At 41.6% G+C, this 20,526-nt stretch overlaps 1 protein-coding gene across 5 annotated transcripts in view; it reads right to left on the bottom strand.

The window, feature by feature from the left end:
- The window catches only part of PEAK1 (pseudopodium enriched atypical kinase 1), a 102,000-nt gene that overhangs the window by 53,444 nt on the left and 28,030 nt on the right, over window positions 1-20,526 (bottom strand). For all 5 annotated transcript variants that reach the window (XM_018081512.2, XM_018081513.2, XM_018081511.2 and 2 more), the window contains one exon: window positions 6,682-6,852. The gene's annotated coding sequence lies outside the window, so the exon portion shown is untranslated. The remainder of the gene's footprint in view (window positions 1-6,681; window positions 6,853-20,526) is intronic.

The following is a 20,526-nucleotide window of genomic DNA, read 5'->3' as shown; positions in this document are numbered from 1 at the left end:
AATAAACCCCAAACTGTTCTAGTGGTCCTAACTTTAGTAATACCTCTTTATTTCTCATGGTATGGCACCTTTAAATTGGTGGTGGGGTTGTATCTTCCTCAGTAAGCTTTACATGGATATAAAAAGCAAATAGTACTATGCCCAAAGTCAAATATCCTGAGTTGACTGCCACTGCACTCATCAAACTATTAGAGAAGAGGACAGCAGACATGGTGCTCAAGAATTCTGACACATTTGGAAGTCAGAACTGTTAATACACTCCTGGCTCCTGCATGTAACACAATATATGTTTAAATTGTGAGCCACCTGAACTGTATTTGCAGGAAAAAAAAAACACCTGAAAGAGGAAGTCTTTCTCAATTCTATTTTCAGCAGTGCTTTTCCTGAAAACAGGAGGTTTTGGACAGATTCAATCCCTCTGATGGTTATACAGCCAGGCAGAGATGCACTGATCAGGGGGGAATGTTGTGCCACTGCTTGTTAGCAAGTGGCAGCTCCGGGAACTTTTATTTCTAGTTATGAATTCAAGAAATGACTGTGAAAAATCAGAAATCTTTCAACCTGGTAAAGAGATTTGTAAGAGCAGCAATACAGCACAGCAAAGGCACAGATCTTGGGTGGAGCTGTACAGCAGAAAACCAATGTCTCAGCAGCATGCCTGCAGTGTTCTCCAAAAATGTGGGTGGGGAGGCAGGAATCTAAAGAATCCGGATTAGGGATTCTTTTCTATTTTGTATTTTATTTGTCCTCACACCTTCCTATCTAGTATGGAAAAATAAAGAATCCCAGTTATGTTTGCACACAGCCTAAGTTCTGTAGGAAAAGCCTGAATTTTGTGAAATATCTCTGGAATGCCACTGTAATGTAAATCACCACGGTGCAAGTTAAAGTGTAACCTACAGTTTTCCCCAAGAGAATACACAGAATTTTTACTACCAGAAATGGAAAAGTAATGGAACAAAAATAAGAGCTTAGCGAAAAAAATAGGTTAACTCACATAAAGAATGACATATAAGACAAGGCTGAAAAAGAAAGCAAGGTAGGTATTTTTGGAACTATTTTGAAGTCTCTTTCAAGCCCTGCCTATTTGCTTGTCAAGTATTTTTGCTTAAAATACGTATATCCTAATATTCCTACTTAAGATAGAGATGATTGGGCTGAAAAAACTCCTGCTTTGGAAGAACAAAGGAAGAAAGACTGTGCATCAGCAGCACTTGGTTCTGTGGGCATTTTCAGAGTTACCCTGAGGAGAGTTAAGGAATCACAGAATCATTACAGTTGGAAGGGACCTCTGGAGATCTAGTCCCACCCTATGGAAATGGATGGTTGAGATAAATTGAAAAAGACACTTGGAATCCAAGAAGCCTCTAAAATTCCAATTATTTTGTGTTAAATATGAGATAAGGGATGTTGCTGCTGCAACCCTCTGTATGAGGTGGGTGCTATAGTGTCTGAGTATCCAACACTGCTCATAAAGTGGGCACTACCTGCATTGCATGGTTATTGCTTGAAGCAGGTTCAGGTGTGTTCATTATCTTTTTCAACACTGGAAGTTAATAATTTTCTTAATCAGCAGGATCTGAGCTTTGTTCGGGGTTTTTTTTGGTGGGTTTTTTTGTTTTGTTTTGTTTTAAAGAATGGGAATGTGTTTCCTGCCAAGGCCACAACACATAATAACAGACTAGAGAAGAATGAAAGGACCCAGCATGAAAAATAGAATGCAATTATCACCAACTGAACAGCTGATAAATGAAATGTCAGAGTGAAACACAGGAGTTTCACATGACAGAAAGTTCAGAGAAGGTGAATTCGTTACGAATTTTGAACAAATGAAAAGTGGAGACCTCACCACAAGCAAAGCCTCTCATCTCCCCACCACTGAAAGTTCCCTGCTCCCACCATAATCCATCTGCCATCCCATCACAGAGAGCTACAACAGCCAATATGCAGCAGCAGAGTTGTTTGGATGTAACAGAGAGGATTGTGTCCAAAATGAAGAGCAGCACTGGTTTGGAGCTTCACACACTTATGGGATGATGTTTCCATGTTGTCCCACTTATTTGAAGTTTCCAAGGGGAGCCATCACACCAGCATGAATTCAGCAAACACAGCCTTTTGTGAGCTAAACTGACAAGGACAGTATTTTTAACACACCTGTGATGGGCAGATTTCAGAGACAAGCATAAGTGGAAGAGACTTTTGCAAGCTAGTGAAAAATGGGAATTGCCCTCTGGAAAGAACTGCATACAAGGGACATGGAATAAATACTTTTATGTTATTGTTTCTTAGTCTGTCAGTGGTTCCATTTTGAATCAGCCTTCAGTCCTTTAAACCTCAGATGGGAAAGCCTGGTTGGACCTGACAAACGAGCAAGCCAGGTCTTGGGTCAAGAAGAGTCTTATTTCCTTACACCCCAACCCAAACACATCCTGAGTTCAGTATCTTCAGCTTCTTTTGAGATAGAGCTAAAACTCTTGGATTTTGAATCTTTCTATTGTTTATATGTAATTGCAGTTACCCTGTTCCTCTACTTCTTCCTTGTTTTAGCACTATAATTCCATGATTCCTGCAACCCTGATGGAGAAGGCAGCTGAGAGCACACACAGCCCAGTGCCTCTGTCCCCAGTGCTTCTCCAAACTCTAAATACAAATAAATTGATACAGCAGTTGAAGTTTGGCAAACCTGTTCAGGAATGCACAGAGGAAACACAGTATAGAAATGTAAAATCATTAAAAGAATGTTATTATGGTTATTATCTTAAAAATGCATTTAAGCCAAGAGCCCCTCCCTGCAGGTACCTCACTTGATCTACAGCACACATGGATCCCACCAGACTCCTGCCAACATTTTCTGTTCCTTCCTTGTTCTACCTGCCAAGTTGTTCTAGTTACAGGGGCTGGGACCAGTTTATCACTATGTGGGTATAACCAAAACTGTGTATTCTACACCCTCTATGTCATTTCTGATGGACTGTTAATAAATGCATTGTTTGCAGCAGCTGCCCAGGGCACACCTGACACCTCAGGCTACAAGCTGGGTGTTAAAGAACCCTGTGAGGCAGGGCAGTGTTCTTTTGTTTTCACACCAATGTCTCAGCTGTGATAACTCCCCTCCAGGGAGGCATCAGCACCTTCACACCCAGCCTGAGGGGTCATCTCTGCTCATGGGCCACCTTGGACCGGCACAATAGGCAGCTGCAACAGCTAGACCATCAAAGATTCCGAAAATATCCCATGATTCAGAGTTAAATCACCCACCATGAAACTCCCTGGCCCGGGGGAGGTGCTGGACATCCCCACCTGAACTTGAGCATATATAAACTTTGGGGTTTGGGGACTTCTGGCACCACTCCTCGGATCCAGAGGAGGACCAGAACTCCACCAGGACTGCCACTGCCACTCTGGACAAGACTGTGACCATCACTCCAACAGGACTGTGACCATCATCTGGACCAACAGGTTTCCTTTCCTGTTCCTTTGCACCCAGGGGGGCCACGTGGTGCTCAGCACAGGGGCTAATGAACACCCTTCTGGTCTTGTCCCAGGGTGTGGGGTTATACATCTGCCTCTGGGGGTTAAAACCAGTTTTTTATCTGTATCATTGCATTTATTGTAATCTTTTTAGTAAATTGTAACTCTGACTTGTAATCTCTCTTGAGCTGGCTTCATTTCTCCTGCCAGTTTACTTTTAAACCAGCACACAAGTCAAAAAGAAGCAACAAAGGCTGGTGTTGTTCCTGGGAAAAAAATGAGTTCTGGAGGAATAGTGGGCAGTTTCCTTTCATGCACACACAGGCTTGTGTTCTACACAGCAAGTTAACCCATGTAAACATGTTGTAGTGCACTGTCTTTTCAATGGAAAGCATCCCACAGAATGTGTGTGGGTTCTGCACATGGGAAAGGAGGCTGGGAAGGGTTTCAGAAGAATCCCCTCCAATGGTAACTTGCTGTGTGGCTGCAGAGCCAGGAGGACTCTGCTGCACAGAGGTGTGTGAGCTGCCCACGGCCTTCCATTGTTACTGGGAAGGTGGTGACTTCCTGTGCATTGAATCTTTGCCCTTATTTTGCTCTTCCTTCCTGATGATAAATCCACCTTTTATTATTCTGACCAATTCAACATTACTTTTAGAAATTTTATCACTCATTTAGATTTCACCCAGTGAGTCAGGCGGAAAAAATGTGCTCTCAAGCTGAGAGACAACCCTCCCATTTAAAATCCCTCAGCCAAGAGCACCTCCCAGGCAACATCCTCCAGCTGTTCTCAGAGACAGAAGGAGTATGTTCACCCTCTCAGTTCCCACCTAGGCCACTCTGGAGCATCTCCAGCAGGAAGGACATCTATCTGCCCAAAACAGCAACCCCTGGCTCTTCCCAGGCCTCCTCCCACTCGGCTCACCCAGCACTTCCCTCAACCACACAGACCTCTTGATGTTCAGCAGATTTAAGATCTTCCTGTGCCAGCAGAGAAATCTATCAAGTAGCATTGTTATCCCTGTTCCTGGGCCTCTGATTGTCACTTTTATCAGCTAAATAATAGTAATTTGGATGTAGAAACAATTATGGGAACCTTTTTCCTCAGCAGAAGCCATTAGCCCCAGCAGATTTACAGTTAGTGCTCTTTGGACAAAGGCTGGATGCATACAGAAGCTGCTCTGCCAGGCAGTGATATACAAGGGAACAAAGAAAACATCACCTTCCAGCTTTCTAAAACTGTTTCCTCAAAAATGATGGTGGTTGCAACCTGTTTGTGTCTTCTCCTGACCTGCTGCATAATGACAAGCCAAGGTGGTGCATTTTCCTTAGAAAGGATGGGTAAGAGTTTGTGACTAGTATTGCTTTTTAACTTGTGCTGCTCATATTTCTGGCTCCAAAGTGCCCTAGAGAAACCTAAAATCCCATTGAAGTGCCCCAGCTCCACAGCTTTTGCAAAACAAACTGGAACTGCCTTTTTCTTGTTCTCATTAGACACGTCAATGAATCAGAGATCTGTAAGGAAATGTGCACACGTTCAAAGAGAAAGGACTGCAGGGGCACAGAGAACAACAGAAAAAACATTAACAAGAGCACAGTAAACCTGAAAACCTCAAAGAAGAAAAACATTTTTCTTATAAGCCCTTTTTGAGCTTCATTTGTCACCACTGCAGACAGATGGAATCTGCAAGCCCTCCCTTCCTGCCAGTGTAGCAGGAGACACTACCATGGCATACAAGCAACTCTGGCAACAAAGCAGACAACTCCTGGAGATGGGAAGTCAATTAGGGAAGAACCCCAACAGCCTACTATCTGATGGATGCACTGGCTGAGCTGAAAGTGGTTGGGAGGCTCCTAAGGGCTGGCCTGACTGTCCTCTCACAAGAGACACAGGAGCCTTAGTGTGGATCTCAGATAGGAACTGCTACATTAATGCTGATCATTTTCTAAAATCTTGCCCTTAACCTCACAGAAATTAGGAGAGAATCCTTCTAGGGCACTGACTGTTCTCACACTGAAGTTTTAACACAGCCTATGATACGTGGGTGGAATAACTACCTGACCTGGACTGACAAAGGAGAACAGGTATATTTACAAGGTTCAGAAATGCAGGATTAATTTTTCTACCAAAAGTCACATAAAACTACTGTCAGATCTGTTTGCTCTCCTCTCAAGAACAGAATATGAAAGAACCAATTTGAACAAAACCACCACACATTTCAGATTTACCTCTGTTTTATTCATGCCAACTGAAAGAAACACGGTGATGTGTCATTTTTGACACCTCTTACTGTTTCCCATCAGTGTAACCAAACTGAGGCAAATTCTATTGTACACAGGGTCAGTCAGGCTTTGAGAAGGGTACAAACACCTTCTTTCACTCTTTTGTCTCAAAAGATATTGAAACATCATCTCAGTGGAGTATTAAAGGTGTAGCAATTCCCCCCTATCCTTCCTAAACCTTTTGGTTTTAGGGGTTGGCTCCACTTCACCAACTGCTGCAAAGGGACAGAGCCTACACCAGGATAGTGATGAGGAGCTGGGGGTCTTTTTACTACCATTTTGACTTTAAAAAGTAGCACAGTTCTGTATTTCTGACTAGTACACTGACCTGGGGAAGGCAGGTCTCAAGTACAGAGGTATTTCAGATGTTTAACACCACTTATGAATGATAGACAGGGAACAATATAAGCAAGTAAGAACTTGATAAGCAAAGAAAAGAAGCAAATGGCAAAAGAAGAGTTTTTTTGAGGAACTATTGATGTCTAGCAGAAATGAGCAACCTTCCTAGTGTACCATATGTGTCTTTCCATACAGTGCAGAAGTCACATGAAGTACTTACCTTATAACTAAAATCAGGGACAGAGCTGCTTCTACAACCTGTTCCAAACTGCAGTTTTGCTGGGCATTGGGTGGAAAGACAGCTACCAACGGAGAAAAATCCAAATCTACAAAATCTGATTTTGTTTTTCAGTGAAGAGATGGGATGAACCCTCAGGAAAAAATTACAACTACTGAGTAAACCACCAGATACTAAAATTCAAACTTTCTGCTAATGAACAAAGCTTACACATTCACATGCTCAGCCAATGTTTGACCCCTGTGAGATTGCTCTATTTAAACTCTGGTAGTAGTAGAACAAAATCCTTTATAATGCACACAAATGGTTCTGTATTAGGGAAATAAAAAGATGTCAGGAAGATGGGTTACCGCTCAAGTCTGAGGCTTTTCATCCATTCCAGTGTCAACGGTTGGCTTGGCAACACCTCCTGCAGCCACTGGTAATAAATCCCACTGAAAACTTCAAAACTTCCTATTTCTCCAGACAAATTCGCTTCACCCCCTTCTCTTCATGACTGCTGGTCAGGACAGCAACATTTTCTGTGAAGGACAGAAAATAAGGTTATTTCCAACAAATTTCAAATCTGATTTGTTGTTAATTTTCCTTCTTCAGTGACTTCCTGATCTCTGAAATGCTGCAAGAGCCATGTCAAAGGACACTTGAATTCTTTTCAGAATTCTGGCTGCATAGCTGGCACCAGACTTTTGTCTTCCTTAACATTCCCGTTTGTTTTCTGCCCCCCAGGAGCATACTGCTGCAGTCTTCCTTTAATTTTATCTGCTCAGCAGCCACACTGCAGCTCTGCAATGGAAGCACAGGTTGGAGGCACACGCTGAGGAACAGCCTGTAGAAGCCAGCTGGAATAATCAGGGACTTTTCCTAAGGAAAGGAGCAGCTAATCTTACTAATTTTCTTAATTTTTAATTACACCTTCGAAACAAAATATAAAGAATGAGCTAGGAAATAACCTGACAACTAGCTCTGTACATTACCTGTTTTAACAGAACAAAAGCACAGGTTTATGTTACTTGTGTTCACACATTAGCAGGTTATGGTGGTTAGGCCAGTAAGTTACTCAAATCATCTTCACCTTAACCCAGCACTCCTGAGCAGGCAGAGACATTTCCAGGCTCGTCTCCCAGCAGAGCAGCATTTGCTGTTTTTCTGAGAGTGTCAAGGCTGTGCCTGAAAGCTCCCAGAGCTGTCTGGAGTTATGCAAGGAGACAGCACTGTCTAGTTCTTTTGGGCTTTTATTTGTGGGGTGGTTTGGTTTTTTTTTCCTCCTCCTCATCTCTTCCCCTCTGGTATTCTGCTTCTGTGACTTCAAGTGTGAACACATTTGTGTATGACAAATTTGGCAGAAAGAAAAGCAAACTCAAATTATTTATATTATGAAAGCCACAGATAACAAGGAGCAAAGCACTCAGACTTCTGTGCAAAGCAACCACAGCTTGGTGAGCCTGCACAGACTGAGCACCAGGACAAGCAAAGCCATCAACTGCTGAACAGCATAAGCAAAATGCCCTGACAACGATTACCATAACAAAAAACATTTTTGAGGACCTCTGAAAGGAAGATACTGAAATAGCTCTGCAGATGAGTAGCAACAGGTGAGATGAATATGAACCATCCTAACAGAAAACACACATTATGTGCTTGAAAGTGTACTTAGGGAGAAGGGTGAATGCCCTCCTACTGGAGGTAGATAAAGCAAGAGCCAATAAATTAGCCTTAAACTTGAACTTATGGTTCATCATCTAAATGGAGATATTAGAGATGAGTCAAAAGAAGATTGAATCATCTTCTCCCAACCTGAATATTACCAAAGAGTTTGTTTTTGCAGATAGGATTAGCTAGAAATACAAGGTAGGGGAAGAAAAGGAAGGGGAACAGGGCCCTGTAAATCCTCCAGAAGGAATGGAGAGACAACACCACAGTCCTTCGTAGTTTTGTGAACCTCACTTGGCAGCAAAATTTTTTTGCCTATTATTGAGTTTTTTGAAATAAGAAAAAACAGCCCTGAAGAACAAAGAAATGAGCAAATGTTTCACAGCAGGGAACATCTGCATTTAAAGATTATTTAAAGTCCCTCCATAAGGTGACACGTTTGTGTAAAATTTTAACCCCTTCCAAACTGCCTTTTTTTCCTGGCTAGAAGGGCAGGGGGCTGGGACCTTTGTGGATTCAGGCAGCAGGCTCCAGCTAAAGCAGCTGCCTGGGGAGGGGCTGGATTTCTCCTCCTTTAGTGCTTGAGGTGGCCCCATCTCCACCAGCCTGTGGGATCTGCTCCCAAATCATGGGCACCTCTGGGCACGTCCCTACAGAACACCAAATCAGGGAAACATTGACAGAGCTGCATCCACAGAATAAAATATCAACACTTATGCACATTTTTTAATTTTGGCTGCATGCAGGCATTTGTACTTCTGTCCCAGAATTCTGCAGGCTCTGCCCAGCAGGAGCAAAGGTGTCTGCTTGCCATTTGCCTTTCCTTGCAGAGCTGCACTCCAACAGCTCTGGCACAGCTGGGGATGGCAGAGATTCACTGCCACAGTGTTATATAAATCTGGTGTTCCTACGGCTTGTGAGGATCATTGAGGTGTTCTTTAAAACTGCCATCACATTATATTTTGTAGGTAACACAGAAAACATTTTATCTCCAACATAAGCATATTGCATGTTAAATGGTAGCTAAGGCAACAGGTGGTACAGAGATCATATATATGGGTGTCATTGTATTCACAAGCAGCACACTGACTTAAAAAAATGCAATTTACCACTCAAAATGAAAAGAATTAAACCACTCTACATTCACTTCTGTTCCAGTGCCCAGTACTACAGATTAATTTACAACATTTTAAGTTAATTGATGAATGTGACATGAAATCCTTCCTTTTAGCTGCTGCTCTGATTAGACAATTAACATTAAATGAAGATGTAGGTAAATCCCTCCATTTTTCCCTTGGCTTTCTGCAGAGACTGAAGGCAGTAGAAGCCCAGTATGAAAAGAGCTGCCATGTGACTCAGTCCCCTTCAAGCTGTCCTCACAAAACAAAGAGCGAGGAATGCTAAACAAATGAATCACAAGCCATTGCTGCAAAACATCCCGACTTTCTAGCAACTGCCAAGGCTGGGAGCAGCTCCCTCTGTCTTGTCAGTCTGAGTGACAGCCCGGGAGAAAGGGGCACCTCATTACAAGATTAGTAACACGAAGGCTATGTTTCAAACCCCACCATCTGAATTATGATTGCTGACTGTGTAAGGAGGCAGAAACGGAAGCAAATCCACAAGGAAACAAAGCATCATTTGGGAAATGTTTTTCCTATTCATGCTGATTGCAAGTGAGCTCTTCCCGGGCTGTGAACAACTGGCAGTGCTTTAGCATTCAGTACATGGCCTGATTTTTATCATAAAAACTAGTCTTTGCCTTCAGCTGGCTGTCAGATTTGCCAAGCTGGTGGAATTCTGGCAACATTTGTGCTGTTTAATGTCTCAGCATGTTGTATCTTGGACACAGCCCCCTGTAAAAATACCTAATTATAAATATTCATATTAGTTATCCTTTTTGCATGACACAGTAAAGAGAGGGGAAACAGATTCTTTCCAAATTGACTGTATAAGCAGAGCATAACAACATCTCAGGGTCAATATCCACAGCCAAAGCCTTTCATTAAACCATGGGATTTCCTTCAGTGGAATTCCACAGGCCTCCCTCACACAATGGGTGTGTGACAGCTTTGCCAAAGGGTCACCTGGCACAGAAAATACTGCAGCCCAGGATTTCCAGGGGGGATACTGCTGTCAGTTGTTGCTGAACACTAGAGAGGCTGCATTTTTAAGTGGCATCATCCCGTTTTTAATCAGGTAATACTCTGTTTTCAGAGTAATAACTTCTTAAATTCAAAATGGTCTCCTTGGGCAAAAAACTGCTTCAGACAGAATATATCCACTCCTAAAGGAGATTAGGAAAGGGAATGCATCAACAGAGGGAATGTGCAGTCCTTTGCAGGTATGTTTTTAATACAAAGTCATGGGTGTACACAGGAGACTCAGGAAAAGAGTTTAAAACTTCTTTTACTTTTTAAAATATTAAATACATGTTGAATATACTGTTTAAAATAGAACTGATTCACAGGGAGAAAGGAAGTACTTAATGACTTGCTCATGCTTAAGGACTCTCAAAAACAAGTATCTGTTACTCATGCATTTGAAGGATTTGCTACTCCTGAGCTACTGATTTGAAAAGCTTTTGACACAGCAAGATGAAGACACATCCCCAAGGGCTGCCATGCAAGCTGAAAGCCTGTGTGCTCTCAAACACTCTTCCTTTCATGGAAGAACAGAAAGATTAGCATGAGGAGGAAGAAGAAATAAAAACTGGATTGCTTTGGTTCTGGAGATGAGGTGAAAGTGAGGTTTTCTGGCCACAAGAACCAATGACCCCCAAACTGTCACATCAAGAAGAACTGGTGGTTGAGTTTGAGATCACCAGGCCCTCAGCTGCACCTCTCCTACTGCAATTTTTATTGATTAATTTTTGGCCTAATATTACAGCCCTAATAGCACTGAATCAGAGAGGAAAAAGCAGAAAGAAGACAAAGTAGTACAAGTCACCCATCCTTATGAATGAATCGTGTAGTACAAACTTCTCACAAGGGAAAAACCTGGTTTATCAAAGCTTGGCCAAAAGGAACTGTTGGCTCTGGCTGCAGGAGCAGCACCTGTCAATGAAGCAGCAGAAGCCTCCCTCTGCACCATCTTTACTGCTCTGTGCTGTAACAAGAAAATTTTCCCCCCTCAACAGCTTTTACTGGTGTTTTACATTCACAGAAATCCTATTTTCCAGAGGAGGGTTCTGGGCACAGCAACACAAGCTCAGGCAGCATCATGGCCACAGGGATACTGGGAGAAGGAAAAGGCAGCGCTGCAGCAACAGGAAAAACTGAAACCAGCAATAACCCCCCCCAACCCCAAACCCTCAAATGATCTTTTCTGCAGCTTTCTTTCACAAACTAACCCCCAAACTCGCACTGGGATTACAATTTGAATTTCAACCCACTCCCCCACCACACTCCTTTGCTGTGTGCTGAGTTTTATTAGAACCATCTGCGAGATCCTTCCCTTCCAGCTTCTTGTGTCTGTTAATCTGGCAGCTGCACTTTCTCATCTATTCAGAAATCTTTGTTTCAAAGTTGTTGAGACAGAAGGTCTTTGACAGGCTAAAAATTATCTTGAAAATCAATGCAGAAACCACATCATATTCTGTGCTTCACAGATTAAAGGGGAAGAATGGAAGTTGGAGGATATATATATATATCTTTAATGGGAAGATAAATGAGGGTTTTGGGGATCAAGGAAAATTTTACCAATGCAATTTATCTGACAAAAGCCACAATTTACTGAAGTACTGCAAATTGCCACTGCAGGAGAGTTTCAGGTTCATCATTATCACAGACTGACAGAAGCAGAAGAAATGCACAGAAGTATTTCCTTACAGCAGCTCCTGGCAAAAGGTAAGTGGGAGGAGTGCTAAGGGAAGGAGGAATGTTCATGAAGTAGCAGAGTTTGAGTGATTTTCTGTATAAATGATACAACTACAAGTTTTTGAATACCACATGCTGTGCAATCCTCTTAATTACCCTGTGTGTGGTGCTGCTTAAGTGTCTATCCTTCTGTATAACCCTCCTAAAACACCCTTGGTCACTTCTGTGTGCAGATATCCACATTAACACCGTGCTCTTCACCCTGATGGGACAGATTCTACCCCCAGCACAGGGCAGGGCACAGCAGCACTGCTGAAAAATGGCACAAATCCCCGTGGCTTTAATTTATTCTGATATTTTTCTTCTCCAAATTGTTTCTGTTGGCCTCCTCGCACAAGAATGGCACAACCTTCACTTCCGTGGGATTAACAGAGAATTTTCTTCCAGATTCTCCAAGTCATTCATAAAACATCCTTCAAGAAAGAAAATTCACTTTAAGTATGAACACAAAACGCTCACATTTTTAATATTTCAGGAATACTCCTACTTTTTGGTTTATAATATTACAAACATCTTTCTTTCTGTCGTTGCTATTTCGAAGGTAACAACTATGGACAATATTTGACTGTCATCAAATGTTTGTGTGTGTATAAATGTGAAGAATCTGTGACATTAACAGAACCTTCTGAAATTTCCCCAGAGTTACCACAGCACTGGAAATAACTTTCTGCACATAAGCACAGGAACTGCCTTTAACCACAAATCACATCCAAGACATGCACCTTGCTGTCATCTCCCATGACCTTTCTGATTCTGTTTTATGCAACTCACAGCCCACGCCTTCCCTAAGCAAATTCCTGGTTCCTCCTTCAACTAAACAAGGCCATTTAAAGTTTCTCAAGCACTCTGACTTTGACAAAACTTCCACAGTTTCATACACTGGAATTTGCCATTTTCTTCCCACACTTTCCTCTCAATCCTAATAGAACGTTTTTGGGTTTTTTAGCAAAAGTATTAAGCAGGATTTCCAAATGGCCATGAATAAACTGGCTTATCTTCTCCCTTAAACTTTATCATAAAACACAGCAATTCTATTTGTAAAGGCTCTACAAAAAAAGATGCAAATGTAATAATTTGAGTTGACAGATCATGCAAGTAAGACTTTAAAGGTATTTTCAGAAGCACTGGAAATGGCATTATCATAATGTAACTTCATAAATTTTATATGCAAATAAAAAATTAAAAATAAAGTAGACCTGAAAAGACTTAGAGAAAATCCATATATTTCAAATAATAGCATAAAAAAAAGTAGATCTGGTCTTGAAGTATGTCCTGGAATCTCTCAGGAGAATTAAAGGAATAACCACAGAGTGTGTGTGTCTGTGATCAATGAGGAGGAGAGATTTTATGGAAATACTTAACATTACTTTTGTTAGCAAATACTTCACTCCAATGGCTTATTAGAAATTTCAGTAAAAATAAAATATGTTGTGAAAGTAAGAAAGCTGAACAAAACCAAAGTCTGAGAGAATAAGCTTAAAATTTCTCTTCCCTCCACCCCCGCCCCCATTGTATTGGAAAAAATATCATTTGGATGAATAATCTCTTACAAACCCTCTTTCCAGGTCACCTTTGATCTTTGCAGAATATATACATTTATATAAGCCAGAAACAACAACAAAAGCAATTTAAAACCCCCATCTCCACACACAGCCCTATTTCAAAGTATCATGAATATATTAAGCCAAAATTGCAAACAAAGGAATGCTTGGGACCATAAAAAAAAAAATTACACCCTGCCATAAATGCCATTTTTCTTGCTCTTGAATACACGATGTCAATTCCCTGCTTTCCATTCAACAAATAAAGCTGTGAAATGGCAGTGGATTTCCTGCTCCCACTCTAGGCCTGTATCCAAACAAGCAAACACTAAAACTGTGGCTGGCAGCTTCCAACCCTCTCCCCCACGGGAACAAACACGGATGTACCATGGGGGTTATCAGAAAATCTTCCTGAATTGTGATTAGAGCAGAAACTGGCAGATTGAATGGGTGCCTGGCATTCTCCTCCTGAAATGTGCTCACAGGAATGAGTCTGCTGAACAGCTTAATGCCCCCCACAGCAGCAAATCCACAGTCAGTGATCAGTGGGACTGAAAGAACTCCTGTGCAGCTGCAGTGAGTCCCAGGACAGACAGAGCAGGGATCCCAACACCTCCTGGGGCACACCCCTTCCCAAAGGACAGCAGCTCAATGCAGCCCCCTGCAAGCCACAGAATTTGTGGGCACCCCCTGTCTTTAGGCTGCCCCACGACCAGGATTCACCCTGCAGCCTGTTCCTTTTTCGGCTAAGGGAGAGGATCCACCTCCTCATCCTCAGTTACGTATCCTGAATTATTAGGAACTACCTCAGTGGCTCTGTCAGTGATCCTGCCATTTCCCTGGCTTGTCAAACACAGCTTTCCCAGCTCACTCACCCTCCTCCATACAGAAGGATCCAGCCCAGAAAGCCAACTCAGCTGTAACACAAGCCACCCCTGGAGCCCAGAGCCAGCGTGCCCCCAGAGAGAGGGCTCTGGGAGTGTGAACAGCATCCCAGACAATGCTGGAAAATTCCAGAGAGGTGTGGCACTGAGCTCTTCCCACAGCTCAAGCCACACAAAGAAAACTTACTTCAGCAGGAAGCTACAGAGAAATGCTTTAGCTGAAGTTTTCTCATCACTCAGTCAGGAATGCAATCTTTACTTAAATGTTAAGCCATACACATGGGCCATTAGTCAAAGTTCCTTTTCTCTTTTTTAATAGTTTTACCAGCTTTGACATTTTGTAATACTATTATTTCAAGTCTGGTCTGGACTAGAATTCACACATTAGGAAAATGATTTTCAAAAGACTGTGCTAAAATATCTTTCATATATTGCTATCATTTGTCAGTTTTACTTAAAAGCAGGTATTAAGATAAATGAAATGGATAAAAAATGGAATACTTCCAAGAACATAAATGATGGTTAAATTAAGCTTGTGACAAGAGCCAATTCACACATTTTGACTTCTCAATGAAGTACCATTTGACCTTGCACTGAGAAAGGCACTAATGTAATACACAAATCTAAAGCAAGAAACTACATCAGAAAGCAAACTGAATTAGTTGAAATAGCCAGAAGGCAAAGAAATGCAACAAATGGTGAAGGTAAGAGAGAAGGTCAAAAAATGAACATCAGCTCAGTTAAATGACCATAACTGCAGGGTCAGCCAAGAGAATAAGCAGAGCTTGAAGACAGGTCAAAACATACAGTGCTCTGAATATAAAATCTGACTGAACACTGACAAACTTGACAAAACCAGGAGTATTTGCTGAAAAGCCACCTGAAGGCAAACAGCACTTGGGGTGAATGTAATGCTCCACAGCAAGGGCCTGAGGGCACAGGAAAAGGCTCTGTGATTTCCCTATTTCTCTCTCCCAGCTATTTAAAGGTACTTCTCCTTGTTCTCACTGCAGTTTAAAAATAGTGATGGAAATCAGTTAGAGCTGTAATAGGGAACTGCAAGTAGCACTTAATATTTCTGGAGTATTAAGATACAGAGTATGCATTTAAATGGCACAAAATTCAGCAAGTGTTCAATGGTTCAAGATTTTTCCCCCCAAAGTTATCTGAAATCCTCTTGGCCTGTGACCTGCACACACAGCACTGCACTGTTTGACACCAGCCATTTAACCACTTCACCAGGTAAACTTTGCATGATTACCTGAAGCATTTGCATCTTGCAAAACACTGAAGGAAAAGAAGATTATTTCTTTAAGCTCTCTCTTACTAGAGACAGGTTGGGCATTAGTGGTTTTGGCAGCTTTGAGCTGGAAACAATTGGTACTGAGCAATGGGAAACAGGCAAGGACAGAGGACAATACACTGCAAGTATTGCTCCAGTTCTGGTTTGTCAATAGACACATAATAAACCTGACTGCAGCCTCACCTCTACCAGGGCAGAGCAGCTCCTGAACAACAAAAAAAAGTATTTAAAGGATGATTCCGAAATTTAGTAGCAAGGTTAATGTAAGAGTTATGCACCTGCATTGATAAAAGTACTTGTATGAAAAGGGAGAATCTGAGCAGCTTTAATTCTAAACTCTCTTGCCAGAGAAAGATGGTTATTTGAAACCTGCAGTTAAAGGAAGATGAAGTCAAAATAGGGTAGTAAATTACTACCAAAGGAGTAATGCAAAAGGAGACACTTTAACATGCACAGCTGAAAACCCATGGCTGAGAAACAGTTCACTGGGAATACACAGAAAAGAGGAAAAGTCTAACAGCAGAAATGGGGGAATTCTGGATCAAAAGAACTGCTGCTGGACAGGAACAATTTGCTGGGTTGGTGCAGACCACAGGGCCAAAGGCTCAGTCACATAAAGCAACTGTCCAGGGTGCAATGACCTCAGTGAATGTTATAGTTCAATAAAACAGTTACCAAAGCTACAGAGAAATCAGTTAGATGCTTCTTTGGAAAATGATTTTATATGTTAGTTCAGAATAAAACTCCAAATTGGAAAAGCTGAAGTAACAAGTTACTTTTTCAAACGTTTTACTGCTAAGCACAAATTTAGGGACAGAGGAATCCACTGTCATGGAAAAAGCAGGAGTGCTCCATTTGTGCAGGATAAATTATTCCCTCACAGTATTAATTCACCATAATAGACTTCATCTGAGAAGGGAGGATGCGATTCAGCTGATGACATTTGAAACAACAGAGGTACCAAACTGCAGATTAAGCAAAGTTGCCAAATATCAAAGCTGTTGAGAAGAAGATCAGAAGGATCATAAATACCACAAGGAAAGCCCCAGAGAGGACTAAGTGTTTCCAGGTTGGCAGCAGCCTGGCAGATCAGCCCCACAGCCCAGCTCGTCCATTAGCCTGCTCCTGGCAGCCAGAGCATAAAGGCACCAATTCCTCCAAACCCTCTCCCATCTCCAGCAATTTGCACCCTAGAGACTTCCTGTAGAAGAACTGGGGTCTCTCTACTTCATACTATTGCCTGGAATTTTCCTTCATAAATGTATCCAGTTGCCTTTTGAACCCATTTTACATCCACAACATCCTGTGGAAGGACATTCCACAGCTTAACGGCTTTGTCTCCAGCACCTTTGTGTGTTTGTTTTGAGCTGCCAGGTTCTTGTAAGAAAAAAAACAAACAGAAAGCAGATAAACTTGCTCCTTTGTTTCACCTCTATTTACTTTTTCCTATGCCATTATGATCTGTGATTTCTTCTACAGGCCCCCTCAGCCTGTCTTGCCACGGGAAATTGTAATCATGCCAGTGGATGCTGCTCCACACCTCCAGCTTTCTGCCCTACATTCTTCTTCTGCATTCTTTTCAAGTTAGACTGTGCCATATTCAGAAGCTTTTGAGAAGTGGATTAAAGAATTCTCGAGCAGTGAGAACAAAGAGGCACGTTTAAAGGTAGAGAAAATTTGAGGAAAAAACACAGACAATAAAAGAAGGTTCACTGTAATTCTATGTATTTACAAGCAGCAGAACTGTTCAAGCATTATTAAAAGAAGATTTAAAATAGGGAACAAACTTTAAGATTTGTAGTAGAAATCAGTTTTTTTCCTGTGCCTTCACGCTTTTCAGAGCTGAAATAATTTCTGTGCGCTCTGTTTCCCCCTCAAATGAGCACTTTACTACAGTTTGTAACTTTTCTACCCCATCTATAAAGGGACAACCGTGCTAGAGGCAGGCACTAATGAGACTTTGTATTCTAACTGCATTGATATTTAGCAGGGAAAAAAGAAAAAAGAAGCAAAGGCAGTGAAACAGATTGCAAATAAATGGGACAGTGGGTGGTGGTAACGGAGGCTGAAGAATGATTATTAGTCATCTTACACTTTTAAAGTTGTAAGTGCAATACCTGGATCCCACTTTAATTTTCCAGTATTAAAAGCCAACTGGGATCTTTTATCATTTAATTCCCGAAGCACAGATTATTCCTGAAAGACTGGAGCAAGTACAGGGGTCAGTCTGTGAAAACAGGCTCCCCTCAGGCCACCGCTGCCAGAGCTGAGGCCTCACGGAGCCTCCTGGTACAGGTAAAGTTGCTTTTCTCACCTTACTACTGGTGGTAGAGCAGGAAACAGCTTGTGGGAATCTTTCTTTACTAAAGGAGTGGTCAAGGAATTCCAGCTGAGGTCAGGTAAGGCCGCTGCAAGTAGAAAAGGTTTCGAAGCTGCTGCCCAGGGGCAAGGGCAGAACAACCAGTCTGCTCCTTCCACAGATGGGTATCGTTCATCTGCTGCCACAGAATCCACATCTGTGAGAAACAGCCCACTTCTCACCCCCAGCACGTATCTCGAATACCGAAGTCTATTCTTTAAAAAAAAAAAATATAAAAAAAAAATTTAAAAAAGGCAAAAAGAAAAATCCCACAGGAGGCGTACACATGAAACACATTCCATCTTATTGCATCCCTAGGCTGTGGAAGCCCACAGAGGAATTTTACAGTATATTTCTTCAGATCACGGCCGTGCTCAAAAATGCCGTGAATTGCATCAAAAATGTTGGCTTCCATTATTTAATTAAAAAAAAAAAGCAAACCTGCAGGTGTCGTTCATGAGAATATTTTAATTTTTGTAGTCTGCCCAAGCAATCTCAATTTTTTTGTTGTTAAGTTGCACCAAGTGTATTTCAGATTTTCCCAAGAGTAAGACAGAACAGAGGGAAAAATACTGCTTATATACATACATATATATATAAGCTTTCCTGCTTAGAAGTTCACTTTATAATTGAATTTTGGTGGCTGTAAAATTTTTACCTTCATAAAATCCTTCTAATCTGGCACAGTTATGAAGGTTTTTTGGGGAAAAAAAATAATCCATGTTTGCATTTTCAGTGGACTATTCGAAGTGTTGATAAAACCCAATATTTACTAATGAAATTTCAGGACACTGGGAACCAGGGAAAGGGTATTTGCCCTAGATCAAAGCAGGTCAAGACTGGAAGAAATATAAGCTTTTCCACATACAACTGTTCTTGAAAACAGGCACATAAACAGAAGAAAAACCCACTTCTATTTGCACATCATATAGCACTTCTAATATTTTAAAACTTTTCAGCATATGTGACTTCATAAACTTTATGCTGCTATGAACAGCTACAGTCCATGGGCAGCCAGTGGAAATAAAAGGAGTGTATAATGGCACTTTGCAGTGGGGATTCTTCCCATCTCCCCACTGCCCATTCTGCATAAACCCATCAAAGTCTGATGCTCTGCCACAATTTTCCCACTGTAATCTGCTGCCTATTATTCTCTCAAACCCCATCTGCAGGTCATTTTTCTATCAAATGAGCTGGTTAAAATTCCCTCTCCCTTTTTATTTAAACCTAGGGGAATTTCAAATAGTCCAGCACTACCCGACAGGAATTTATTTTAACCATTATTTAAAACACCAATGGCTTTGCATCACTGCAGCTTAACAGTCCTGATGGGTTTCATGCAATCTCCCTTCCCTTTATCTTCTCTGACACAGGCATTACCTTCCTGGCTGCCCAAATATGGCTCAGAGAGTCATTTCCATTATTCCCTTTTAGATTCAGACCTGTTTCCACACAGAATTTTGAGCATTACACAAAGTTTCTACATACAAAAAAGCACATACCTTTGTGAAAATAGCTGTTTAACATGCAAAAATGTTTAGAAATGTACACTAAGGTAAACATAAATCCTCCTTCCCCTTATAATAGGAGAAGCTTGGAGGTGATTATGTAAGGGATTCAAACTGATTATTCCCTTATCTTTGAGGAAGACAGTAATTATGAATTAAAAATCTGTGTATGCATATTAAAGTTGCTCTATAAGATATCCATGAGGAGCCTTCTTCCTCTCCTGTGCTAGAGCAGCCTGCCCAACAGTGAATTGAATCATCAGACAAGCAGAAAGAAGGGAAAAGGAGTATTCTAATCTTCTAATCTTCTTCCTCTATCTTGGTATTCAGCAAAAACTCAAACTGAGCATCCTTCTGGATTTCACTGGTTATCTGTATTTCAGAGGGTTTCCAATGTAACTGTGCATCTTGGCTTGCTTTCTCTCTTCTGACAAGTTGAACGCAACCTTAATTGGGTTCCTCCTCAGTGCAATATACTCCCTAATAACTTTTTTTTAGTTCTCACCATTAATTATGATATAAAAATTATTTAATTCCAGTAACTTTAGGCTTGTCACAGGTGACAGCACAGAAGTCAGCCTTTGCAGCAAGGCCCACACCAGGGCACTGCTGTGAGCACTGCACACGTACACAGTGTTAATGCTACAGGGAATGCTCCTTATCTGCATCACCTCTTTCATTAAGAGTGAAGTTACACAAGGCTGTCCTTGGAGATGAAAGACAGGATTCACTCCTTTCCCTGCCTTTGCTGTCAGCCATGCCCTTTTGCTTCCTCTTCTGTGCCCATCCACTCCCTAACACAGCAGAACACTCTCTATTCTCGCCAGGTTCGTGTTCTGCTGAGTTAAACCAGCTGACAAAGATCTGAGGTGGCAGCACCAAGGTGGGTGGGGAGGAAGGGGAAGGGCAGAGTGCTCAGGAACTTCTTTAGCAGCAGCAAGTTCTAGACTGGATTGTCTTTATAGAGAACTTCACTTTGAGGATACTCTGTTCCAACTGGATCCCTGCTATCTTCAAGCCACAGTAGTACACACACACACAGTTTAGTTGTGTGTTTGTCTCTAGCATTAAAGAA

Source organism: Manacus vitellinus, unplaced genomic scaffold (assembly GCF_001715985.3).
Source record: "Manacus vitellinus isolate BGI_N305 unplaced genomic scaffold, ASM171598v3 scaffold_53_pilon, whole genome shotgun sequence".
In the NCBI taxonomy this organism is placed as follows: domain Eukaryota; kingdom Metazoa; phylum Chordata; class Aves; order Passeriformes; family Pipridae; genus Manacus; species Manacus vitellinus.
Note: the sequence above shows the minus strand (reverse complement) of the source record. Positions and strands in the feature narration are given on the sequence as shown.